Consider the following 20,765-nt stretch of genomic DNA (forward strand, 5'->3'; position numbering starts at 1 on the left):
ACGTGTAGTGGGAACGAATGATAGACCATAGCTCAGGACCCTCTCTTCCACTTGAGACAATCTATAGTCGGATAGGTTGACAATCTGTTGACCGTCCGTTTGGCCTCTGTTTACCATTTTTTGGTCTTTCTGTTGTGTCTTTTTCGAAAGGGATAAGGATCCCTCATCCCTAAAAAATTGTCCTTGTGTACAAAAGAGGCTGATGGTCCAAAAGAAGAGGAAGGTTCTGAACCCGAGGTATGTGCTCCTCGTTGGTCCTGATTTCCATAATGATTTTTGTTTTCCCCCAGAGTGCCACATCCTCTTGTCCCACCACGTCCAGCAGGCTGTATACCACCCCTAGATCTGTATTGACCTCTCTCTCTCGATCTACTCTCAGAGTCTGAGAGGTCCGAGGACGATATGTCGCCTCCTCCTTCTGTAAGGTTATAGGCCCTTCTCTGCTTGAAATCTTCCAGATCCCTAATAAAGTGTTTATGTTTGCGGCTCTTTAAATTTTGTTGATATTTCTCTACTGCACCTTGTAGTGCCAATTCCTTGATCTGGAAGTCAGAGTCGGTATTAAATTTCAGGGCCTCTTCTCTGAGGGTAGTGAGAGTCTTACTGGTCTCCTCAAATTTCTTTTTTTCTTCTTCTAGGAGGATATTCATGAAGCGGAGCGAGGAAGCCACACACTCCTCCTCCCACCTTTTAAGGAGAAGGGGGGTACTTACTCTTTCTGCCGGGATTAAATTGATTCTCAATCCTCTGGGCACTATATTATTTTTTATATAGTGTTCCAGGGATTGTAATTCCCACCAACTTTTTGCGTTGTTTATATATGCTGTTTGTAACTCAGAGAACACCACTCTGAGGTTTCTATTCGTTGGGTTTGTTTCAAGGTTTTTGTCAGAGAACACCTCTTCAGCGTCACTGAGCCATCTATTGCTATTTAAAGGTCCCGAGAGGAAGCCGGCCATGTCAATATAATTATAACCAAACTTATACTGATAGGAGTAAATGTGAACAAACCAAAAGAAAAAACTCCTAAAAAGATACTTTATTCTAATAAGTATTAAAAATTATGAGTATAAAAACACTGCTCATCCATAATAATTACAGTGAAACATTACAGTGGGTGCAATAGAGTGGTAGATCCGATTGGTGGGGACAGTGCTGATTTGTTTACTGTTCTCAGGGTAGGGGCAACACTAGTGGTTGCACTAATTGCTCAGATAAATATCGATATGTGGATAGGGGGGAAGTAAACTATCTATCCCTCCCTATCCCCTACCTACCAGCGGAGGTGTACCATAAGTTATTGGGTACCCCCCGCTCCACGTCGTCTCTCCCTAATATCTCCCTACAAGCTAATCAATCAGATCCGGGAGACCCACCACCAAAGAAAGATAGTTGTGCAAATAGTCACAATAGATTTAGATAATTTGATATATTACAGCCTTTTACAGATGTTAAAAGGATCTCAGACCAAAAAATATTTCATATATAAATGGATATAAAGTCCCAGCAGGGAATGACTTATCTGCCGAGACCATCCAGTATTCTATCCCGACGCGTTTCCCCCCTATTTTTTCTAGGGGTTCATCAGGGGAATGATCCGAATTAGATCTCTAGGAAAAAATGACATATCCATCATATAATCTCTTGTTCTATTCCAATAAACTATAAGGTTCTCAACAAGCTGTGGAACTGCTGATATTAGCGTATGAAAGGGGACATACCTTATGTCTTAATAAATGACGGTCACAAAGACAGTATGGCATCAGCCGCCCATAACAGGGCATTCAGTCTGTGGTGAAACGCTGCTTTCAATATTCTGCAGGTCCCATAGTATCAGCTATCAAAAATAACATATTCATGATATAATCTCTTGTTCTATTCCAACAAACTAAAAAGTTCTCAACAGGCTGTAGAGCCACTGATATTGCCGTATGAAAAGGGACATACCTTATATCTTAGTAAATGACGGTCACAAAGACAGTGTGGCATCAGCCGCTCATAATAGGGCATTCAGTCTGTAGTGAAAAGCTGCTTTCAATATTCTGCAGGTCCCATAATATCAGATATCAAAAATAACATATCCATGATATAATCTCTTGTTCTGTCCAAGCAAGCTATACAGTTCTCAGCAAGTTATGGAACTTCTGATATTACCGTATGAAAAGGGGGACATACCTTATATCTTAGTAAATGACGGTCACAAAGACAGTGTGGAATCAGCCGCCCATAATAGGGCATTCAGTCTGTAGTGAAACGCTGCTTTCAGTATTCTGCAGGTCCCTTGGTATCAGCTGTCATATCACACAGCTTCCCTTTCGCCATCACTGTCTTATATGTACTTTGGATGCTTACCGTTCCCGCCTCCCAGTTTCGCGCCGGAAGTGCTAGATGTGCCACTTCCGCATCCGCTCCCTGGGACTGCATCGTGACGCACCATGGCGATCAACCGGAAGTGATCCGGAGGTCACCTCCGCAGCTGCGCAGTATGGTGCGTTCCACGAGCTGCTTGCCGGAAACAGTCATCCGGCGTCACTTCCGGTATGCGTCTTTTCTTTTCCTCCCCATATTATGCGTACCACAATGCCTCACTGGAAGCAGTTGATGACATCACTTCCAGTGTGCGGCTCCTCTAGGTGTCCCCACATATGCTATATACAATAGTTCCCAGTCAAAAGTAGTTCATAGTATCATAGTTTTTAAGGTTGAAGGGAGACTCTAAGTCCATCTAGTTCAACCCGTAGCCTAACATGTTGATCCAGAGGAAGGCAAAAAAAACCCCAATGTGGCAAACAAGTTCCAATGGGGAAAAAATTTCCTTCCTGACTCCACATCCGGCAATCAGACTAGTTCCCTGGATCAATACCCTATCATAAAATCTAATATACATAACTGGTAATATTAAATTTTTCAAGAAAGGCATCCAGGCTCTGCTTAAATGTTAGTAGTGAATCACTCATTACAACATCATGCGGCAGAGAGTTCCATAGTCTCACTGCTCGTACAGTAAAGAATCCTCGTCTGTGATTATGATTAAACCTTCTTTCCTCAAGACGTAGCGGATGCCCCCGTGTTCCAGTCACAGGCCTAGGTGTAAAAAGATCTTTGGAAAGGTCTCTGTACTGTCCCCTCATATATTTATACATTGTGATTAGATCCCCCCTAAGCCTTCGTTTTTCCAAACTAAATAACCCCAAGTTTAATAACCTGTCTTGGTATTGCAGCCCACCCATTCCTCTAATAATCTTGGTCGCTCTTCTCTGCACCCTCTCCAGTTCAGCTATGTCCTTCTTATATATCGGTGACCAGAATTGTACACAGTATTCTAAGTGCGGTCGCACTAGTGACTTGTACAGAGGTAGAACTATATTTTTTTCATGAACACTTATACCTCTTTTAATACATCCCATTATTTCATTAGCCCTGGCAGCAGCTGCCTGACACTGTCCACTAAAGTGAAGTTTACCATCCACCCATACACCCAAGTCTTTTTCTGTGTCAGTTTTACCCAGTGTTCTACAATTAAGTACATAATCATAAATGTTATTTCCTCTACCCAAGTGCATGACCTTACATTTATCTACATTAAACTTCAATTGCCACTTCTCAGCCCAATCCTCCAATTTACATAAATCTCCCTGTAATATAAAATTATCCTCCTCTGTATTGATTACCCTGCAGAGTTTAGTATCATCTGCAAATATTGAAATTCTACTCCGCATGCCCCCAACAAGGTCATTTATAAATATGTTGAAAAGAAGCGGGCCCAATACTGACCCCTGTGGTACCCCACTATGAACTGAGACCCAGTCCGAGTACGTACCATTAATAACCACCCTTTGTTTCCTATCACTGAGCCAGTTTTTAACCCAGTTACACATATTTTCCCCTATCCCCATTATTCTCATTTTATGTACCAACCTTTTGTGTGGCACCGTATCAAAAGCTTTTGAAAAGTCCATATATACAACATCCACTGCATTTCCCTGGTCCAGGCTTGAACTTACCTCTTCATAGAAGCTGATCAAATTAGTTTGACAGGATCGATCCCTCATAAACCCATGTTGATACTCTGTCATAAGGTTATTTTTCTTGAGATACTCCAGTATAGCATCTCTCAAGAAACCCTCAAGGATTTTACCAACCGTAGAGGTTAAACTTACCGGCCTATAATTTCCCGGCTCAGTTTTTGTCCCCTTTTTGAATATTGGCACAACATTTGCTATGCGCCAGTCCTGCGGTACCGACCCTGTTATTAAGGAATCTGAGAAGATTAAAAATAATGGTCTATCTATCACAGAACTCAATTCCTGTAGTACTCTGGGGTGTATGCCATCCGGGCCCGGAGATTTCCTTAGTGATTTCGAGGCGGCGGCGTACTTCCTGCTGGGTTAAGCAGGTAATATTCAAGGGTGAATTTATGGTATCACTGGTCATGTCATCTGCCATGACATTTTCTTGTATAAAAACCGTAGAAAAAAAGTCATTCAGCAGGTTGGCTTTACCCTCATCTCCTTCCACCATTTTACCAAGACTATTTTTAAGGGGGCCAACACTATCGCTTTTCAGTTTTTTACTGTTTATGTAGTTAAAGAATATTTTAGGATTATTTTTACTTTCTCTCGCAATGAGTCTCTCTGTCTCAAACTTAGCTAACTTAATTTGCTTTTTACATATTTTATTTAATTTTCTATAATTATATAATGCCTCATCACTACCTACCCTCTTTAATTCTTTTAAGGCTTTCTGTTTTTCTTTTATTGCTTCCCTTACAGCTCTATTTAGCCATAGGGGTTTTCTCCTATTTCTAGCATGTTTGTTCCCATAGGGTATATTTTCTGCACAAGCCCTATTCAGGATGCTCATAAAAGTCTCCCATTTGCTTTGTGTACTTTTATTACTTAGTACATCATCCCAGTTTATTGCACTAAGATCATCTTTCAACCGTTTAAAATTTGCTTTCCTGAAGTTTAGTGTCCTTGTAGCCCCTCTACTAGACATCTTACTAAAGAATACATGAAAACTTATTATTTTGTGATCACTATTCCCCAAGTAACCCCCAACTTGTATATTTGATATGCGGTCTGGCCTATTGGTTAGTACAAGGTCTAGTAGTGCTCCCCCTCTTGTGGGGTCCTGTACCATTTGTGAAAGGTAATTATCTTTCATTGTTATCAAAAATCTATTTCCTTTGCTGGAACTGCAAGTTTCTGTTCCCCAATTTATATCAGGATAGTTAAAGTCCCCCATAATAATTACCTCTCCGAGACTCGCTGCTTTATCAATTTGCTTTATGAGGAGATTCTCTACCTCTTCCATAATATTCGGCGTCTTATAACACACCCCTATCAGTATTTTATTATTCATTCTCACCCCCCCTTATCTCCACCCATAGGGACTCTACATTCTCAGTACCCTCACATATGTTGTCACGCAGGATGGGTTTTAAGGATGATTTTACATATAGACACACACCTCCCCCTCGCTTATTTGTACGGTCATTCCTGAATAGGCTATAACCCTGTAAATTAACAGCCCAGTCATAGCTCTCATCCAGCCATGTCTCTGATATCCCCACTATATCATAATTTTCTTCCAACAATATTAATTCTAATTTCTCCACCTTATTTGTGAGGCTTCGGGCATTAGTGTACATGCACGTTACGTATGACTCTGTACCTGTATTCCTGCTTACTGTATTAACTGTCCTAACCCTTCCCCCCGTACCACCCCCAATTTCATTACTTGTGCCCTGGTCACTATCTGCACTACATTCCCCTTCTATAAAGTGAATACCCTTGCCCCCCATTCCTAGTTTAAAAACTCCTCCAACCTTCTAGCCATTTTCTGCCCCAGCAGAGCTGCACCATCCCCATTAGGATGCAGCCCATCCCTAGCATAGAATCTGTAGCCAACTGAAAAGTCGGCCCAATTCTCCAGGAACCCAAAACCCTCTTTCCTACACCAATTCCTGAGCCACCTGTTAACCTCCCTGATCTCTCTTTGCCTCTCTGGTGTGGCTCGTGGCACAGGAAGTATTTCCGAAAATACCACCTTTGAGGTCCATGCTTTAAGCTTACAACCTAATTCCCTGAAATCATCTTTAAGGACCTTCCACCTACCTCTAACTTTGTCATTTGTGCCAATGTGTACAATGACCGCTGGGTCCTCCCCAGCCCCTCCCAGTAATCTGTCAACCCGATCAGCTAGTTAATAGTATTGGCGTGATTTCAATGAGAACCTGTACCTAATTGCACAAATATGAGTTAAATATATAGATAAGAATACTGACAGCAGATATTACTGTCAGTCAAAACAGCGACAAAATTGTCGAATATTAGCCTGGCTACACTTGTACTTATAATACCTCTCGGGTATAGCAATACTCATTTGACACTCTTAAATGAAACTGGTGTAACTAAGGACCTCGTTAAGTCCATTTGGACTGACTGTATCAAGTAAGAATGTCCACCGTGCCTCTCTCTGAAGGATTTTAACATCCCAGTTCCCTTTCCTGATTGGCCTCGGGACAACTTCGATTCCCTGAAATCGTATGCTCTTCAAGTCTCCTTGGTGACACATGTTCACATGCCTCGCTATAGGCGTATCACGTTTGTGAATTATGTCACCTATGTGTTCTCCTATACGAACACGTAATTGACGTTTTGTCTTTCCAATATAACTAAGCGGGCATGTGCAGGTACATCTATATACTAAGCCCTCCGTCCGGCAGTTCGTAAAGTCCCTAATATGAAAGACTCTTCCCGATTGGTGATTACTGAAAGTTTTGTTCTGATCAATGTAGGGGCAAAACTTACAGGACCCACACCTAAAAGTCCCGTGAGGCTTTCTTTCTAGCCATGATCCTGGTGCTTTTTCTGCCACATAGTGGCTATGGACCACAAAGTCTTTGATGGTTTTGCCTCTTCTGTAAGTAACGCTCGGATGGGGTGTGATGTACTCACAAATGTCAGGGTCCGATCTTAATATCCCCCAATGTCGTCTTAGTATATGCATGATCTTACTATTTTCATCATCATATGAGCCAATCAGTCTAGTGATCTTTTCTTGTTCAGGTTTAGGCTTAGGGGTTAGCAGTGTGGCCCTCTTTTGGTCCCAAGCAGATCTGAAGGCTGTCTGAATTACGTGTTCAGGGTACCCCCTTTCCCTAAAGTTATCTTGAAGCCCAGCTGACCTCTGTTGGAAATCATATAACGAGGAGCAGTTTCTCCTAAAACGGAGAAACTTCCCCTTCGGAATGCCCCTACGTAAGGTCTCAGGATGATGACTCTGCCACCTAAGCAAACTATTTGTTGCTGTTGGTTTGCGATAGACTGTCGTCCCCAAGGTACCATCAATGTTTTTGGTTAGGAGGATGTCCAGGAACGGCAGTCTATCACCTCCCACCTCACACGTAAACTTGAGTCCAAAGCTGTTAACATTTAGATGTGCTACAAACTTCAGAAAGGATGCTGCATCCCCCTTCCATAGGACGAGGATGTCATCTATGTAACGCCCCCATAAGATAATCTGGGGGTTCCACGTGACATCCTCGTCCCCAAAAACCACAGCATCCTCCCACCAGCCCAGGTATATATTTGCAAAAGTGGGAGCACAAGGGCTCCCCATTGCAGTACCCCTGAGCTGGTGGTAGAACTTGTTATAAAAGGTAAAGTAGTTGTGAGTAAGCACAAAGGTGAGGAGTTTGATTATAAAGCAGTTATGTTCTCTATATTGTACTCCTCTTGTCTCCAAGAAATACTCAACTGCTCTGATGCCATTGTCATGTGGTATACAACTATACAGTTGTTCGACATCAATTGATGTGAGGATAGTATCCTCGTCAATATGTATACCATCTAATTTACTCAGCAGATCTGATGTATCTCTGATGAAAGAGGGCTGTATATTCACAAACTCCCTCAATACTTTGTCCAAGTAAATACTGGGGTTTTGACCCATAGCATCAATACCTGACACTATGGGCCGTCCCCTCAGGGGATGTATCCCCTTATGGATCTTCGGTGTGGAGTAAAAAGTCGCTATTGTCACATCCTTTGGGGCCAGGAAATCCATTTCATCCTTAGAGATGAGAGTCAACTCAAACCCTTCCTGTACAATTTCAGTAAGGGCTATCTTGAACTCAGATGTAGGATCTCCGGATAGAACCGCATATGTGGCTTTATCTGAAAGCAGCTGGAGGCACATGGAGCGATATTGCTCCGTATTCATAATCACAATATTGCCCCCCTTATCGGAGGGCTTGATTGTTATGGCCTTATTATGGTCAAGGGACAAAAGGGCCTCTCTTTCTCTTTGTGTGAGATTACTTTTACTACTGGTCAGTCCAGGTCTTATCTTACGTATCTCCTTTGTCACCAGTGATGAAAAGATGTCAATACTCGTGCATTCAGTAGGAGGAGGCATCTTCCTATTCTTAGGTTTCAGGTTGGTGAATGGACCAACCCCCTTATCTGTTCTATCAGTTTCTGACAGGCTTGCCAGTGGTCTGACGTCTGGGAGCATACTAGGGGATATCCCCAGCCTCTGACACTCATTCAGATCATTATGCCTAAAGTGCTTCCTCCATCTGAGCTTCCTCAGAAACAACTCAAGATCTTTGACCCAAACGAAAGAATCAAAACGTGTAGTGGGAACGAATGATAGACCATAGCTCAGGACCCTCTCTTCCACTTGAGAAAATCTATAGTCGGATAGGTTGACAATCTGTTGACCGTCCGTTTGGCCTCTGTTTACCATTTTTTGGTCTTTCTGTTGTGTCTTTTTCGAAAGGGATAAGGATCCCTCATCCCTAAAAAATTGTCCTGGTGTACAAAAGAGGCTGATGGTCCAAAAGAAGAGGAAGGTTCTGAACCCAAGGTATGTGCTCCTCGTTGGTCCTGATTTCCATAATGATTTTTGTTTTCCCCCAGAGTGCCACATCCTCTGGTCCCACCACGTCCAGCAGGCTGTATACCACCCCTAGATCTGTATTGACCTCTCTCTCTCGATCTACTCTCAGAGTCTGAGAGGTCCGAGCACGATATGTCGCCTCCTCCTTCTGTAAGGTTATAGGCCCTTCTCTGCTTGAAATCTTCCAGATCCCTAATACCGGATCACTTCCGGTTGATCGCCATGGTGCGTCACGATGCAGTCCCAGGGAGCGGATGCGGAAGTGGCACATCTAGCACTTCCGGCGCGAAACTGGGAGGCGGGAACGGTAAGCATCCAAAGTACATATAAGACAGTGATGGCGAAAGGGCAGCTGTGTGATATGACAGCTGATACCAAGGGACCTGCAGAATACTGAAAGCAGCGTTTCACTACAGACTGAATGCCCTATTATGGGCGGCTGATTCCACACTGTCTTTGTGACCGTCATTTACTAAGATATAAGGTATGTCCCCCTTTTCATACGGTAATATCAGTAGTTCCATAACTTGCTGAGAACTGTATAGCTTGCTTGGACAGAACAAGAGATTATATCATGGATATGTTATTTTTGATAGCTGATATTATGGGACCTGCAGAATATTGAAAGCAGCTTTTCACTACAGACTGAATGCCCTATTATGAGCGGCTGATGCCACACTGTCTTTGTGACCGTCATTTACTAAGATATAAGGTATGTCCCTTTTCATACGGCAATATCAGTGGCTCTACAGCCTGTTGAGAACTTTTTAGTTTGTTGGAATAGAACAAGAGATTATATCATGAATATGTTATTTTTGATAGCTGATACTATGGGACCTGCAGAATATTGAAAGCAGCGTTTCACCACAGACTGAATGCCCTGTTATGGGCGGCTGATGCCATACTGTCTTTGTGACCGTCATTTATTAAGACATAAGGTATGTCCCCTTTCATACGCTAATATCAGCAGTTCCACAGCTTGTTGAGAACCTTATAGTTTATTGGAATAGAACAAGAGATTATATGATGGATATGTCATTTTTTCCTAGAGACCTAATTCGGATCATTCCCCTGATGAACCCCTAGAAAAAATAGGGGGGAAACGCGTCGGGATAGAATACTGGATGGTCTCGGCAGATAAGTCATTCCCTGCTGGGACTTTATATCCATTTATATATGAAATATTTTTTGGTCTGAGATCCTTTTAACATCTGTAAAAGGCTGTAATATATCAAATTATCTAAATCTATTGTGACTATTTGCACAACTATCTTTCTTTGGTGGTGGGTCTCCCGGATCTGATTGATTAGCTTGTAGGGAGATATTAGGGAGAGACGACGTGGAGCGGGGGGTACCCAATAACTTATGGTACACCTCCGCTGGTAGGTAGGGGATAGGGAGGGATAGATAGTTTACTTCCCCCCTATCCACATATCGATATTTATCTGAGCAATTAGTGCAACCACTAGTGTTGCCCCTACCCTGAGAACAGTAAACAAATCAGCACTGTCCCCACCAATCGGATCTACCACTCTATTGCACCCACTGTAATGTTTCACTGTAATTATTATGGATGAGCAGTGTTTTTATACTCATAATTTTTAATACTTATTAGAATAAAGTATCTTTTTAGGAGTTTTTTCTTTTGGTTTGTTCACATTTACTCCTATCAGTATAAGTTTGGTTATAATGAGAATGGAAGACAGCAGAGGGGAGCGCGGAACAGCACAGAAGGGAGGGGGAAGACAGCACAGAAATGAAGGGAAAGACTGCAAAGAAGGGAGAAAAACTTACCGGATGGTGATCGGGGGCGGCAGATCGCGGTGGCAGCGGCAGCAGGAGACCCTCCTCTTCAGTATCGCAGTCCACGGTCAGGATGAAGCTGACCCACTGGTCACATCACTCCTCCACATCTGATTGGAGCTCTCCCTGCTCCAGCCAATGGCTTTATGATATTGCATCATCAGCCATGGCTGGAGTGTAGTATTTCACCAAGTTTCATTGGTGAAATACTACAATCGTTCTGATTGAATGTGAAAGTGAAAGTGACACTTTCAAAAGCCAATCACAATGATCGTAGCCACGGGGGGCAAAGCCACCCCCCCTGGGCTCAACTACAAGTCCTTATGTACCTGCAGCGCTAGTGAGATTTCAGTAAACCCGGTCACCAGCGCTGCAGGAACGGAAACCCGCCATGACGCATACGGTGCATCAAAGGTCAGGAAGGCACAAGGTTTCATGATGCATATGGTGCGTCAAAGGTCGGGAAGGGGTTAAAGACAACCTGTCGGGTCCAATATGCACCCAGAACCACAAGCAGTTCTGGGTGCATATTGCTAATCCCTGCCTATCCGTCCCTGCATCTGGTAGCATACATAAAGACACTTTTAGAAAAAGTATTTATAAAGATCTTTTATCGTATGCTAATGAACACAGGGACTAGTCCCAAGGGTGTTGCTTCCCTTGCTAGTCAGCTTCATTACCATGTTAGCATGCCCCTGTGGGTGTGTTATCATGCTAATGAATGCGCAGCATCAGAGGAGGATCTCACTCACCTCTCCGCTGCCAGTGCCACCCAATGCTGGAATTCGGCTCATTGCGCATGACCTTGGATTTTCGGTCATGTAATAGGGAGTTTTAGAGAATATAAGAAAATGCTACATTTGTAACTCTACATTAAGCTACTCATTTTCCAACTTTACATCAAAAGCGCTTGGCTTTACTAGTATACCAGTGAATATAGAGCAGTTCAACACATTAAGAGAATAATGTCTTTTTAACCAATGGCAAACCCACACATATTTTAAATATAGGTAAAAAAAATGTAAATTAAACCACACTTAATGGAGCTTATTAAATCAATTCAATGCAAGTCAAATTTGAGATAAAGTTTATGAAATTTGCAGGTCTCTGGGAATTTGAAGAATTTACGATTCAATTTGTGTGATTTGCCACCAAAAAGCCTTTCACATTTTATATACAGTACATTGCAGAAATTTGTACCAGTCAAAGACGTCATGCTTTCTCCTTAATGTGATGAAGCTATAAGCTCACATGGAATAATGCAGACAATCAAGAGAGAGTATAATCAGTTTTACAAATGGCCAAGTAGGGTATGTAGCAACCATTTTGTTTTTTTTATGAGAATTCTTCAGAGTTCACAGCTTAACAAATAAGACAGGAAGAAAATGCCCTAAAACATTGAGCAAATACTTCAGACAGTAATATGTTGAATATTGAATAACTGCAGCAGTGAAGATGAAAGTAGTAGTCTGTGTATTATAAAGAGATAAAATTCAAAGAGAGAGAGATTGGAAAAGTGCCAGCAAGAGCATAGTTCCCAATAGTCTCAGATTCACCAACACTGTCTCACTATGTCAGGACTTTGTCCTGACTTCCACCACTCACTGTATCTCCAGTGGGCTCTTCCTCCTTGGGGAACAGGGTCTGAAACTCTCTGCCCACTTCAACATTAATTAAAAAAAGCAGGTTTTTTTTCTTGCGATCTGGTCTCCATCAGAAATTAAACCCACATCTTTACAAGATGTGCCTAAAGCTATGAGCCACAGAATTTGGTATACTTCAAGCTCCATTACAGGAAGTGAACACAGAAACAAATCATACCAGTACATAGATATATGTACTACCATCCAACTACAGCTTTGAACATGAGACTACCATCACTATTATTTTACAGACAATCATCTTGGCTACATCATACATAAATTTGAATAGCAACTATGTAGCACATGATTACTTATGCAGATTCTAGTCATGTCACTGCATTGTTACTTTTTTTGCTTCTGGTGGTGGAAAAATCTTTTACTTCCTGTATACTACAAATTACAAGCTTTGCTCACATTCCCTAATAACTCAGTGTGTAATTAGGCTGATTCCCAAGTGAAGGGTCAATGGTTTGAATCAAAGAGCAGCTATGAAGAAGATATACCAAGAGAAAAGAAACAGTATTATCCAGCTCATCGATAGTGGTTTCTCAGCCCAGAAAATTGCCAAACTGCATCATGTGAGTGCTGTGACAGTTGGAAGAATATAAAACAAAATCCAGCCATCCATTCAAAAGCCTAGAGGTGGACGTCCATGCAAAATATTGGAGGCAACAAGTACGACAGTTGAGGTTGCTCGTATGCTTTGCAATAGTGAGATCACAGATATGCATGCAAGCATCATTGTAATGCTCACTGCTGGTGTTGAGGCAGCGAGCAAGAGGAGAAGTGGACTCACTGGACCGCAAACACAGACCCAGGCTTACCCTTTAGTAGGATGAGTTTATTTAAGTGCCTATTGCGAGGCAGACTCCGGGTATCACTCCCAGGTCAGTGACCGGGACTGTGGCAGCTGACCCCCAAGGACTGGAGAGGGACTTAGGTGCAGACACAGGTAGAGGAAGGTACAGTTGGGATGGCTGAGGCAGACAGGAAAGCAGGTAGGTATGGTGGGCACAGCAGGGAAAAATAAGAATGGGATGGCAGACTCAGGAATAGGTTAGGGGAAAGCAGCACGGGACCTGACAACCAGCTAGAAGACAGATGACAGACTAACTAAGGACATTGCACAGGCACCTCCTCATGTGGGAATATACTTTAAGTACCTCAGTGCCTCTCAACCATGGACTGAGAGGTACCTCCGGGAAATGGTGCACTGGCCCTTTAAGTGGAGGGCAGGTGTGCATGTGCATGCCCTAACATTACTCCAGGAGAATTTGTGCTGTGTGTACAGGTCCTGGGTGGGAAGGAAGCAGGAGCACATGTGGACGGCTGTGGGGGCGTGGAGGAATACATAGCTCAGCCACAATGGTGAGTCACTTCTATAACCATGCAATGCACGTTACACAATTCTGGAATGATGACCCTAAAAAAAGGGAAGAAGCCTCAACTTCAATATATTCATAAAAAGCATCAGCTTGAGTTTGCAAAAAACTATGAAAAGAAGACAGTAGAAGATTGAAAACTGGTGATTTGGAGCAATGAGACGAAAGTCAATCAATTAGGCTATGATGGGTGCAAATGGGTCTGGAAGAAACAAGGGAAAAAGGGGCTAATGGATTGAGAAATTGAAGGCTCTATCAAGTTCGGTGGAGGAACCGAATAATACAGGGGGTTTTCATAGCCAAAGGCGTTGGATACGTGACCAGGGTCCATAGTGGTCTAAATGCTGAGCTATATGTTAGTATCCCAGAAGTTGAGTTACTTTTACACAAGCAATTGTATTATCTGCAATTTGTGGCAAATTATTTGTCAGAAACCACACAATTTTGAAAAAAGTGCCTAACCTAATGAAATTGAATTTCAAAAGATTCGATCATTTCTAATGCTATCTTTCTTTGGGGCAGTTTAATTTGCTACCTTTTAATGTTCATTTTTTAAAATGTACTTTTTTATCCAATGTTCCATTATAAGGTATTTTATGACAAAACATAAAAAGTATATGTAAAAACAATAGCATTTCTGAGCAAAATTAAATTATTATTATTATTGTCAAGTTAATGACAAACAGTTTTGTTTGAAATCAAATTTTGACCATTCATATATTTTGCATTAGTAAGTAAAAACTTTAAGATCTTTGTATATTTTGGTCCTGTAAATTAGGTTGCAAAAAAGGCCTTCGATTCAATATAAATGCTTACATTGTCTTACATCTTTTACTCTGCTCTGATAAACTAAGTGTTTCGTGTTCCATATAGAATGCTTTTACACGGCTGCCAGGGTGCCTTACTTAGGAAGAACAGACATGAATTAATGGAACACTTTAAATGATTGAGTAATGGAATATTTACCAAATGAAATCACTTAAGGTTCAGTACTGTATATTTCAGTACATTGAAGTCTTTTTTTTTATTTTACACCAAAACTATTTATTTTTTCTATATAAAAAAGAACATTCAAATATAAATTGTTTTGCTAATAGTTTGACCTTCTAATGATGTGCAATAGTGTAATATAGTTTTTTATAACTTTTCAGTATGGAAATAAAAAAGATGCTTTTAGTTTACTTTCATCTATATTATACTAGTGTTCAGTAAATAATGCTTAAGACAAGCATTCAAAGTCTTTACACTTCTCCATAATCTAAAAAATTGTGTTTATGCACAATATGAAATATGGAGGTTTGCATCTCTTGAAGCAATGCTAATGGATTTATATGTGACCCGGTAAAAAAGTATCTCTTATATCACATTAACAATAATACTATTTTTTACATAAGGCCTTTGACTATTGCTTGTATACATTTTTATGTTTCGTTGTCGGTATTGCTAGTTTGTTTCAAGCAAACATTCAGCCTATTCTGAAAAGAAAGAACATGCATAGCTTTGAAATCTTTGTTTTTTTAATATACACGAGGGATGACCATCAACTAAAAGGTAGATGGATACAAACTTATGAGTTACAAGCAACTGAGATTTTTCAGAGTTCACAAATACTATTTTAAAAGTTACCCTTTCTTGGACTTGTTAAGAAAACCAGGAATAAACCCCAGAGAGAGGAGAGGGATGAAGGAAAGCATTATTCATCTTTACTCTATAAGATATACTAGCATAGCAATGTTTAGAATCAGGAATGAGACTCTGTTTTTAGTCCTTTTTTTAACAAAGGCTCTATTAAAGTAATTTAAAAAAAATATATAAGACATTATAAATGTTAAAATGACTATTTTTTTATAATGTCTTACACTGATGATGCAAAAGAATGTACTTCAGTATCAATAACTCCACCCAGGTCTACAATGTGGCTCAATAGCTTAATCTTGGACTTAATGTCTAAATTCAATAAGTAATTTTATTGATACACTGACACAGATTAAGGGGTGCTTCACACACAGCGAGATCGCTACTGAGATCGCTGCTGAGTCACGTTTTTTGTGACCTCATTAGCGATCTCGCTGTGTGTGACACTGAGCAGCGATCTGGCCCCTGCTGTGAGATCGCTGCTCGTTACACACAGCCCTGGTTCTTTTTTTATTGTTGCTCTCCCGCTGATAAGCACACATCGCTGTGTGTGACAGCGAGAGAGCAACAATCCTGAATGTGCAGGGAGCAGGAGCCGGCGTCTGACAGCCTGCGGTCAGCTGTAACCAAGGTAAACATCGGGTAACCAAGGTGGTTACCCGATATTTACCTTCGTTACCAGCCTCCGCAGCTCTCACGCTGCCAGTGCCGGCTCCTGCTCCCTGTACACGCTAAGCTAAGCGGTGTGCGCTGGTAACTAATGTAAACATCGGGTAACCATACCCGATGTTTACCTTAGTTACCAGTGTCCGCAGCTTCCAGACGCCAGATCCGTGCAAGCGCAGCATCGCTTGCACGTCGCTGCTGGCTGGGGGCTGGTCACTGGTCGCTGGTGAGATCTGCCTGTTTGACAGCTCACCAGCGACCATGTAGCGATGCAGCAGCGATCCTGACCAGGTCAGATCGCTGGTCGGATCGCTGCTGCATCGCTAAAGTGTGAAGGTACCCTAAGGATTTTTGCGGAAGAGTGTTACAGCTTGCTTGGAGATTACCTTTTATCTTACTCCTCTATTCAGGTTTAGGGGCTCACACTGTGGTGTCAAACTTTCTATGGTTATTCCATATAACACACTCCAAAATCTATCACCGTGAAAAAGAAACAAGCAATAAACCACAGTAGCACTGCTATTCACTAATGTGTGGTGTCCATATGAATCTACTTTAGTCACAAGATTCTGATAAATAAAGCAGTTAAAAACATTGTCTTGCACACTTCTTTCAGGAAATGTGTATTGCATATTTGCCCAACTGAAGTTTTATCTTCTTTGTTTCGTCCGTGAGGTATCTACATAATTAACGCTCTTTCTTTATAAAACAAAATGTCAGATTAACGATACACACATTATTTCTTAAGTCTCCACCCTTGTGTGTACAGTTATTGATTTATCTTCCCATGAGAAAAAAAGAATAAAAGATGAGGTTTTTCTCTTATGTTGTAGTTAACAATTGTTTTTTTAAGTTTTAAATAGTTTTACAAGATTTTTTAAACCAAAAATACAAAAATGATGGGTATCTTAAATTTGTGATGGTCATGTTGTAATGTTTGTTTGTTGTGGAGTTAAGACGTGTCAGTGGTTTGCTCATTGGGTCTCAAAGAGCATAAAATCCTGAAAGTTATTTATGTTGGTGAGATTTCTGCCATTAATGTATATGCCATTTATACATTTTTCTGTCCCACTCTTTCTCCTATCTGTATTAACTGTTCTACTATCTGCCGTATTACACCCCCACTTTCATTACAAGGATCCAGGTCACAGTCCAAACTCTCTTCCCCTCTTTTGCAGTAAGTACTCTTTCCACAGTCCCTTATTTAACCCTAGAACGTGCAGCCATAGAAATTTACCATAGAAAATAAGTAACCTAGCAGGCCTGCGAGGCCCCAGGTATGCGTTCTAGGGTTAAACACCCCTCCAACCTTCTAACCATTCTTTCCCTAAGACAGCTGCTCCCTCCCAATTGAGGTGCAAATAAACTCCTACTGTAAAACATTTAGCCAATAAATAAGCAAATCCAAAGAACCCCAAACCCTCCTTCCCGAACTAATTCCTAAACAACTTGTTTATCTCCATAATCTTTTACTCTCCTGCTGGCAAAGCAAGTGGTACCGAATATATTTAAGAGAATACTGACTTTGTGTTACTTGCCTTAACCCTGTGGCTTGAATCCCTGAAATAATTTTGAAGGAATTTTGACCTATTTCTAACTTTGTAATTGATACTAATGTGCCTCATGAGTGCTTGATCCTCATGAACCTCACCCAGTAATCTATCAACCTAATTTGCGATCTGTAGAACTCAAGCGCCAAGAACACTACAAACCTTTCAAGATTCAGTTCTTTATGATATTGTCCTACTTTTTTCCCATAGTAATTTAATCCCCACTATATACACCTGTGCTGCCTGCTCTGCACTCTTTTCCCCCAGATTGCCAGAGGACTGTTTGCTCCAGTAATCAGAGTATGTGTCTTGCTGCAACAGTGCCACCTCTGTGTACTCATCTACCAACTAAACTTGCTGGAATTACCTGCCTTTGTCAAGCTAGTTACTTTTTTGTCCTGCAGCTACATGATCTCCCCCTCACCCACATCAACCCCAGGGAGCACCTGCTCAGTGAACAGAAACTCATCTACATATTTTCAGTGGATTTCAGTGTTACCAGCTGTTCACTTTGATTCAGTTCCTGGGCTTCCAAATGTACAATGTGCACACATTCCAACACTATGCACCCCCAATGGGCTGTTTAAGGATTGCATTCATAAGACAAGATATACACTGGATGACATTGTCAATAATGGTGTTCATTTTACTAATTTGAATTGAACAAAATAGAAATATAAACATATAAATACAATCAATTAATTAATTCAAGTCACTCACTTCTAAAGTCCCTGACATTAAAGCTACTGAATATCAAGTCACACACTTATAGAGTAACTGCTATTTTATTTTTCTCAAGAATCAATGGTTCAAATTATAAAAAGAAACTTTGTAATGTATCTTATTTGAGAAGTTTGCTTCTTTTTCCTTTTAGCGTAATCTTTCATTTTTAATATTTTTCAATTGAAACACAAAATCCATTTTCAGTGAATGTAGATTTTTCGATTGATCAGATATGGGCTGGCAGCTGGTGCTCAAAAAATTCTATGGAGATTGAAGGGTTTGGAGGGAGCAGCCAAAGACAGACAATCTACTGCAAGTTCTATACAAGCAACAGTTACACTTTAAGCTAAACCACTGGTTCACTCACTTCTTTAGATTCTTTTGTAGACCCTTTTTCCTTAGCTGCAATTCAGCTTGCAACATCTCTAATTTAGTAAAAATCAGGGTCAGTACAACAGTTCTGATTAATTAAAAAAATTAGTTGTGATTTCACAGTAGAAATATTTTGTTCATCTTTGATAATCCTTTTTATTTAGAATGGTACTTTGGTAATAAAATGAGGCAATGTTATCGCTAGGAATCTCTGCTATGCTACCACATTGGATAATGCCCTGTGCGATATCTTTTGATGGACAACGGAATTAAGATGTTCAGTGTACAACTAATTACAACATACAGCATCTTACAGTACCCAAATCAGGGAACCATAAGTAGGATACCCATATAGCACTTTCTTTCAGTTGCATGATTAAGAATGCTAAAACCAGTGCCACTACCCCAATTTAATGAAATTACCACAAAAATAATGTACTATAGAATAGTGATAATGTAATACAGTGGAACCTTGGTTAACAAGAACAATCCATTCTGGGAGGGTGCTTGTTAACCAAGTTACTCGTTCAGCAAAGCAAGATTTCCCACAGGTAATCATTACAATGCAGACAATTTGTTCCACAACTTGTTAAATGTCCCATCCTGGTCCCCTATTGTGCCATTCCACACATGTACAAACATACACAAACACGCACAAACACACAAGCACGCACGCACACATATTATGTTCACCTTACCTTCCATTCCATCACCGGTTTCCTGGAACTTGTAGTTCGCCGATACAGGATGTGTATCGGGTAACTATCATGAAGAGGGAGGAACTTCCGCTGTCAGAGCGCTGACGTCAAAGGCAGGAGCCGCTGGACTCTGATTTGCCAGCGCGCTACCTTTGAGTAGTGGCTCACAGGGGAAGTTCCTGCCTCATCGCGATGCTTGCCGATACAAATCCTATACCGGTGAACTACAAGAACCATGAGACCGGCGATGGATCGGAAGGTTAGGTGAGCATAATATGTGTACCTTCCGTTCCAACCCCGGCTTCATGGATCTTGCAGTTCGCCGCGAGGATTCGTCACGATGTACCGGCGAACTACAAGAACCATGAGGACGGCGATGAAATGGAAGGTAAGGTGAGCATAATACTGTATGTGTGTGTGCGTGCATGTTTGTTTGTGTGTGTATGTGTTTGTGCATGCTTGTGTGTGTTTGTGTGGACTGCACGATCGGGTTAGAGCGCGGTGGATGTATAGAACCGAAAATGTGTGCGGTGAGTATTTTGCTCGTACAGAAAGCTTGCCCGTAAACCGAGTTACAAATTTACAGCAAGCTTTGCTCGTTAAGCAACATACTCGCTAACTGGGTTACTCGTTAAGCGAGGTTCCACTGTACCAACATACAGTATAGTGGCAATAAAAACAGGTCCATGCATTAAGTAATCTGATAACAGTACCATACCTAACTAAACACTACTACTAAGGGCTCTTATATGCTTCATTATTTGTACAAGAGCTGAACATTATTTTTATATGCAGTGGGAATAAAACGTATGTGGCTAAATCCTGAGGAAGAAGTCGGAGATTTTGTTGATCTAATAAACCACAATTTCTACATCATTGCATGGTTTATCTGTGTAGAAAACTGTTACAAATATCTCCCATCATTAGGAGAATAGTGACAAGTTTGGGTTCAGAGTCTCACTTTGCCTTGTGAGACTCTAAATATTAAATATATTTTCCTTTCTTTTGGTGCACCAAGGGATAATATCAGTTTTTCCTTGCTTTTAGCTTCTTATTACTTCTCCTCATGTGCATCTGGTTTGTAACAAAACCCATCTCCTTTAAATAGGCACATGAACCCCCAGATGGGCTGGCTATACGTAATCCACACTCTGATACTTGTCATTGAGGAGTAAGGTTGCTGCTGCTGAAGCCCTTGCTTTTGTGTAGTGTCTCTTGCCGGTCATCTCACTACTGAGGGTGAGTGCAGGTCTAGCCAGGGATTAGGTATCCTGCTTAATGACGGAGTGAAAGAATCCTTGGGAGCTCAGGAAACAACTTCAGGTGAGTTCAGGAGGTGTCCACTCACCCCTCTCCCTAGCAGCAGGGCTCACCGTTATTAAA

Source organism: Anomaloglossus baeobatrachus, chromosome 3, assembly GCF_048569485.1.
Source record: "Anomaloglossus baeobatrachus isolate aAnoBae1 chromosome 3, aAnoBae1.hap1, whole genome shotgun sequence".
In the NCBI taxonomy this organism is placed as follows: Eukaryota; Metazoa; Chordata; class Amphibia; order Anura; family Aromobatidae; genus Anomaloglossus; species Anomaloglossus baeobatrachus.